At 34.3% G+C, this 8,144-nt stretch overlaps 1 pseudogene across 1 annotated transcript; it reads right to left on the reverse strand.

Annotated features, from left to right (window-relative positions):
• Positions 1 to 397: 397 nt before the first annotated feature.
• LOC143540146 (benzyl alcohol O-benzoyltransferase-like) lies at positions 398 to 8,144 on the reverse strand (annotated as a pseudogene). The gene is made up of 2 exons (XR_013136549.1): positions 7,623 to 8,144; positions 398 to 1,471 (listed from the first exon to the last, which is right to left on the reverse strand). The product of XR_013136549.1 is annotated as a benzyl alcohol O-benzoyltransferase-like (transcript).

Here is an 8,144-nt window from a genome sequence, read left to right on the forward strand (position 1 = left end):
TAGAAAAATAAAATCCTAAATATATACTGATTATACAGAATTTTAAGATACGATATCAAGACAAGAAAACTACTATAGCAGAACAGCGACCGTAAAAGCTCAAGCAATGCTGCTGCTGATGGCTAAATCAGCGGGTGCCATCTTTATGTGATCTTTCTGAAATTTTTTCTTCTTGTCTACATTGAAACCTAGCCTGGTGTGTTTGCTTAAAACAATATTTCATTACTGATACAATCTTTAGCTACTTTCAACACTTTTAATTGGTTTGTTTGGATCATCTCGTCTCTTCTCTTGTTTAAGTTTAATTATGATGATTAATCATATACGGCTAATATAATAAAATTTGTGACATCAATTCATCAAAGATACAATGATAAACATATAAAACTCATTATATGTTTTTACATGTAAACTCTTAAGTAGCATTTTGATTGATTATTTAATAACAACACCATACAATATAATCTTTCTGATAACATTTATATAAAAAAGTACTCATAGCAATATTAAATACAAGTTACACCATGAAAATTATAGTTTGGGGTGAGCGAGTAACTTGTGTTCCTGGATTACTTGATCGTTTTCTTGCTTCAGCATGGTGTTTAGCTCTTCGGCAAATCTCTTCATAGCGACACTTGGCAACCATATGGGTACCACGATTCCAGATTCCTCGTTAGGGCTTTTAAAGCGCACGTAAAAACTAGCAACATATGGAATATCACCTACCCCGGCCTTGGAAGGCCCCGCATAGACCGGCTTCCCCCACCCGAAATCAACTTCAGTTAAACCGCCGGCACGCGTCAAATCTGATACAATATAGGTTCGTGCAATTGTGAAGTGGGGTCGTCCTTTGATAACCATTAGGTCAGCAACAGATCTTATGTACTCTTCGGTGACATCAGATTTGGCTTTCATCACAAGCTCTAATGTGTGACCTAATGGTTTGTTACATAGGTCTTGAGCTTTGGAAATGGCGGTTGGGAAGCCTATAGCATTTCCATAATATCCTATAGGAAGAGGAGGGTTGAACTTTGAACGTGCATTGACAAGGCATATGATACGCATCTCATCCTCGGGGTTAGGTTTTAATGCAATGGTCCGGCAACGCCAAAGGCAAGCTGTTAGCACCTCAAAGGTGGAACATTTTTGTAGGTGCGTTGGTACAAACCTACGAATGGCTGAAATTTGAGCAGATCCAAAGAAAAATGACTTCGTTCCATGTCATCTAATGAGAGGGTTGTACCATTGGTATTGTCTTCAACTTCATCATACTCGTGATGAGTGCATGTCATGCGTGGTGGGTTTCTTGCACAAAGCAACTCTCTTCGCCATATAGGTAAAGTTGATGGTTTGGATGCACCATTTGTGATTTCACTTAATGCTATCATGAATTGTACAAATCCTGCTGCATCACACATGGTATGATTGAGCGTACACTAAGGATGAAACCCCCGCATAAAAGTCGGGTCACCTATCAATAAAAAGTTGATGAACATGTATCAGTAACCAACAAGATATCCATATTCAAATATGAAAAAACTATTATGAAAAAACAATTTATTTTGTTAATGGCAATTAAAAAATATATGCAAATGCCCTTCAACTGTATTAATCAATATTTGTATTTTTACTTTATTTTTCTATTTAATTTGAGTTATCATTAGATATTCCATGCTTATTACAAAAAGATAATTTAGTTATATTATTTTTTATACTTTATTAAATAAATAGCACTTTATATGTCAAATTTAATAAGTTACATCTTAATTCAGTCGTATAATAACATATACATAAGTTGACTAAAAAAACTTTACGATATTAAATAAGATTATAAAACAAAACATTTTTGTTTACTTTTTAAAAATTTTAAACTTGATTAATTAAAAGTTTAAAGCATTTCTTTTTCAGAAATAAATTGTTATCTGTTTGAAGTTGTTGAAAATATAAAGTATATATCCTTGTTATTCTTGTAATTGGTATCCAAAAGGTATATCGTTTATAATAATTTCAACTTATAACATCCTATTTTTTATAATAATTAATAAAAGAATTTTATTTATTTAATGGTGTGTTATTATTTAGTTAAGTTAAATAATAATAATAGAGTGTGGGCTTGAACAATAAAAGATTGAATAAATTATGGTAATAGGCCTTAGGTTCTTGGGCTTTGGGGTATTTAAACACCCTTAAACCTCCCTAGAAACCTAAACCCTTATTTCCACATTTGCCTCCATACACTCAAAAACACACACAAGCACTCTACTTCATTCCGGATCATGATCCGAGCAAGAAAGAGGGTATTTAAACACCCTTAAACCTTCCTAGAAATCTAAACCCTCATTTTCACATTTGCTTCCATACACTCAAAAACACACACAAACACAAACTAAGATGACTTCTCGCATGAGCCTTTTTATTTAAATTTAAACATTTATGATTTCAAAAATATACTCACATTACGCGTGTGTGTGTGCGCACACACACACACACATATATACGTATATGTGTGTGTGTGGGTAAAATATCCAATATAATAATCACTTATCGTACATTACGTACGCGACTCCTACATCATCGATTTCAAAAAACACGCGGTGGCAATATTGTAAATTCTTTCAATTCGTTTTCATCCAATTAACCGCTACAACCTTCAACCATCGTCATTGACTCCATTGCAGACACTCCAGTTGAATTGAAAATATGAAAATTGATTTGAACTAATAAAAGTCTAAATACGTTCTAGATTTGTTCACATGATGAAAACGATGATCAAATTGAAGTCGATTGATGATTACGTACGATATTATATGAAGTGATTTGAATGTCCAATCTCATGTTATAGAAAACTTATTTTCATATATGATCTTGTTAACGTTTAAAGGTTTGTGCTAAGTGTTTAAAGTTTTTATTCTGAACTTCTTAGATTTTTGTATTTAACTTCTTAGCTTTTGTTCTAAACGTTTTAAATTTTGTTATGAGCATTTTAAATTCTGTTCTGAACGTTTTAGATTTTTGTTTTGAAATTCTTAGACTTTTGTTCTGAACTTATTATACTTTTGTACTAAATTTCTTTGACTTTTAATCCGAACTTCTTAGATTTGTGTTTTGAAATTCTTAGATTTTTTTTTCTTAACCTCTTAAATTTTTGTATTAAATTTCTTATCTTTTTGTTTTGAACTTTTTAAGTTTTGTTCTTAACTTTTTGAATTTTTGTTCTTAAATTCTTAGACTTTTGTTCTAAACTTCTTAGATTTTTTACAGAAATTCTTAGCTTTTTCATCTAAACCTTTTAAGTTTTATTCTAAACTTCTTAGATTTTTGTTCGGAAATTCTTAGACTTTTTCTATAAAGTTATTAGATTTTTGTACTAAGCTTTTTAGCTTTTTGTTCTCAACATTGTTAAGTTTTGAACTGAACGTTTCAGTTTTGTTCATAACGTTTAAACATAATAATTTGAACCCTAATTATCATAGCTCAAGTGAGTTTATTTTTTTTCAATTTCTTAATCGATTGATGATTATAAAGTCTTTTACACATCAATTCGATTGATTAAATAATCAATTTTGATCAACTGAAAGATTATTCTTGATGTTCAATGACGTTTTATTTTGATTTTGGTTTTTGACTTTTGAGATTTCATACTTTAAGCTCAGATTAGGGTTTAGAAATTGGATGAGATAGAGCGAGGAATCTATAATTTGAATCAGGATCGATTTGCAATCGATGAATATGATCACGAACTAGTTTCGGGTTATTTACGAAACTATCACCGCTTGTTTTGTAATCTAACGCTCTGGAATGTCGCGTACGTAATGTACAATAAGCCATTATTGTACAATAACAGACCCCTATATATTAATGTTTGTACGCGCGCACGTAACGTGAGTATATTTTTTAAGATATAATGGTATTCAAACATGATGGCCCAGTGGGTCGTCATAGATAATTAGGTTTTGAAGTTGAATGTATTTAGTAATTTGTTTAAAGTCAGAAATCAAGGATCAATAAAATCGGCAAGGATGACAAAGGTTGAAGGATTCGAGTTTTGATGGGTTCTCGCCGAACCAACCATCAAGATACCTTCCAAATAAACTACAAAGGTAATCTAGAAAACTCAACGGGGAAACACTAGGAAGATATCAAGGGACTAGGCAGGTGACTAGAAGTCGGCGGTCGAGGGGTGGAGACAAAAAAGAGTACTTGAAAGCAATAAAGAGAGATAGGAGATCAGAGAAGGGTTTAAGTAGAGTTTTGGAAATGAAAGGCAGTGGCTATTAAAAGACCTCTAGCTCAATTGTATCAATGTGTTAAAGAGGTGTAAACGTACTTGAAGAAACACTGATCGACCCCGGGCAGATTACGGATAATCTGGGGGTTAAATAGATGTTTCCCACGAGGGGTTAGATCCGGCAAAGATGGTTCTTCTGATAACCTGCAAAACAGACACCGTGAGCTCGTCACTGAGAAGGGGGGGTACCTCCTTGTGACCACCCTCCGGCGTGAGAATCAGACTAGATTGCTCTTGAATATAAGTGTATATTAAGAGAATGACTAGAGCATATATCATGTAATATATCAAGATATGAGATATGAGATAAGATGTAAGATGATCATACCATTCCAAGGTGTTGGAGTATTTATAGCCGAAGGTAGGTTTCTAAGAAGGTACAGCCGGCTGAATAGTATTCCTGTTCTGCCAACTGTGGGCTACGCACATGCCATGCTGGTGGTTGGTGGATAGGCAGCGGCTGATAGTGACCAGGCCGGCTGTGTACTATTCCTGTTCCACCAACTGCAGGCTATGCACGTCCTCCGACAGGTTGGTGAGTAGGCAGCGGCTAATAGTGACATACAGTACAAGAGCGTGCTGCTCGTCATACTGTTGTCAGTGAGCTGTCGTATCCTTGGTCAGATCTTTTGTCCATGCCTCGTCAGGTACAGTACAAAAGATCCTCCAGTATCGTACGGACTGGCTCATTTGGGCGGGAGTTCTCCCGGCTTTGTGCGGGAGTGTTCCCGGCTTGCTCACTCCTTCTTCAGGTGACATTACTGAATTATTTAAGAGTTAAGTGCCTTGTGCGTGTAGCTTTGCTGCGCAGGTAGCCTTCCCTGATGGCTTGTATCCGCAGCTACGAGAACAGGCGGAGTACTTCACCATTGGGAGGCTTTTCCTGCGGGAACAGCTTGCGTACTGCGCGTAAGGACGTCACGTCTCTGAGCATGGTGGGTCCTGCGGGCCCAGTTGGTTTCTACGCAGACGTCCCTCTTCAAGGGGTTGCGAGTTTAGCCTTTGCGCAGACGTCCCTGTTGAAGGTGAGTCTTGCGGGTTCACCTGCGCAGACGTCCCTCTTTGAGGTGAGTCTTGCGGGTCTAACTGGGCTCTGCTGGGACCTTCCTCTTCAGTACTGTTTCAAGTCTTATTGTGAAAATGGTGTATATTTATGAGTGTTTTAGTTTCTACTTGATAAAAAAATAGTGGCTAGAGACTTCTCGTTGACAAAGAAGAAGTGGGAGAAAAGAGAGGGTAATTGTATTTTATATTAAGAGTAAAATTCTTTATCATTATTGAAAAAAAAATGTATTGCAATAACGTTTTTTGTAATTGTAATACTAATTTTGCTTTAGTGTGACTTTATATCTAATAAATGCTTTGCAATGTAATCAAAAATTGTATTGCAATTTTGAAATGTTATCATCTACTCTATGCTTTGCATTAATATGACTTTGAATCTAATAAATGTTGTGCAATCAATAACCTTTACTATTTTCGTTCATATTAAACCCTTGAAACTAGGGTTGTTAATTTATGACACAGACATGTTAACACAAGACGAAACGGATTTTAAATGGTTTGTTTGAGCTTAACATATTTCGTGTCTTAAATAGGTCAACATATTTAAGATATGTTTAAATTCATGCCTTAACAGGTTAAAGACCTATTAACCTATTAGTAACCTGGGTGGATTTTTATTTTAAAAAAAATATATATATATACACTCCTAAAGTCTCAAGCCTATAGTTATACTTACAAACGGGCATTTCACTGTCCGTCAAAACCCGATATTATACTTTTTATGGATGTTATGATTTACTTCAATGGTTTTTTGTTTCAAGTATGCTATGGATTTGTCGTTTTTTGTTTCTAATTATGTTATGGATTTGCGGTTTTTTGTTCAAATATGTGATGGATTATCTATTAATTAAGACTTTTATGTGTTCGTTTTGAAATTTCATACACAAAACCTATAGATGCGTAGGTAAACGTTGTAAATGAAACACTATTTTATTTGAAAATATTAATTTAATTATTAGTTTTTTTATGCACATAACATAGACATTTGTATCTGACATACAAAGTCTTTAAAAATATAAATCAACAATATAACAAATTAAACGGTTTAGAGGTGTTCAAGTTAAGGTGTAGCCGATTTTGACATAACTTATAGGCTGAACCGAACCAGTTGAATTAGTTGAACTGGCCAAGTAAGTTGGGTCAGTCATATCGGAAAATGGTTTTGATAGGGTGGTTTGAGCCGATTATCTAAGCATTGAATCGTGTACTTAAATCTTCACAAGTTCGATAAAATTATATGGTACTCATTTGTGTTCTGTTTCGATGTAATCACAACTTCTTAATTCATTAACTTATCATTGTAGATTTAAAATATAAAATGTTTTACTATTTTTATAAGGCTTTACGAAAAAAGTGTAATAATAAACTTAAGATAATAAAATTGATTAAATTAATAATCTACACGTGTTATAATTTATAATTAAAGATAACTATATATATATAACACCAGCTTGATTCAGTGATAAAGGTGTATATATTCAACAAAATGCTTGTAGATTTTAGTTTCACTTAAGACATAAGCGAATAACAAAAATAAAAATATAAAAAAGAAAGATAACTATGCGTTTTGTAATTGTTGGTTTCTACTTCTACATATAAAAATACACTTTAGTTTTATACATTTTTATTGAAGTTATACAATTTAAAAAATAATTAACTATTCCTTATTAATAACTCATCCGGTAAACAGTAAACAAACTACGAAACTCGATTTTTCAAATTCTAAATCATTAATCGAACAGCCAAACAGGACGCTTTTGCTCGGTATGTACGGTTCGATTGATTTTAACTAGGGTTGACAATTTTTCGCTTCGTACATGTTAACATGACACGAAGCGACACAAAATTAAACAAGTTTGAGTTTGGGTTTAATAAGTTTTGTGTATTAACGGGACAACACGCCTAATACCTTTTTTAATTCATGTCTAAAAGATTAAAAATCTGTTAACATATTAATTATCACTTTTATAAACTTTTGGCAGTTTTTTTTCACTTAGTATGTAATATTATATTTATGACGCCTCTAGACAAGTATTGTCGTGTAACGTGTTTTTAAACAAGTTCATGTTTGAAAAAAATGATACAATAGTTATCGTGTACGTTGTGTTCATATCCAGCCCATGTAATCACATCTTATATGTCGTGTTTAACCTGAAGTGACTATCAATATTACATATTATCTAACTAAGGACTAAGGAAGTTGATATTCTATGTGCAAATTAAATACCTTGCATGGAGCATTATTAATCAATATAAATGAGAAATTAACCTGAAACAACATCAATGGTGAATCGATGATGCTTCCCGAGCCCGGAACATCGTACAAGAGCTCTTCCATACAAGGGAACGGCGGGTAAAGCGCCTCCCCAAACTGCTTCAGTGCAACGTCTGCCTCCGCCTCGATAAACAACACACCCTCCCCAGTGCAGTTCACCATTAGCTTCCTCCCCGGACCTTCTATTATCCGTCAGCAAGCGGATAATAAAACACGAGTACCTTTGCTAAAGCATCCCTGATCAAACTCGCGGGGTTCTTATTTTTCATGGTTGGATTTTGTTGGTAAAAGAGAATCATGGGAAGCTGAAACCTAATGCCTGCCTGATCGTCGATGTCAGAGAGCGGCTTAAGTTCTCGAGGTGTTGGTTTAGCCGGAACGATGAGCTCCGGCGGGTTTCGTCGGACGTTAACTGTTAAGGGAGTGGTGAATTGGGACATATTGGCTTATGTTGTGACTTGTTAGTAGAAGGTGTAACACATATTAAATATCAACTGAAACTAGCTAGTGGTAGAC

Source organism: Bidens hawaiensis, unplaced genomic scaffold (genome assembly GCF_021521415.1).
Source record: "Bidens hawaiensis isolate Kalapana, Puna unplaced genomic scaffold, B.hawaiensis_p1.1 tig00012141_1, whole genome shotgun sequence".
Taxonomy (NCBI): Eukaryota; Viridiplantae; Streptophyta; class Magnoliopsida; order Asterales; family Asteraceae; genus Bidens; species Bidens hawaiensis.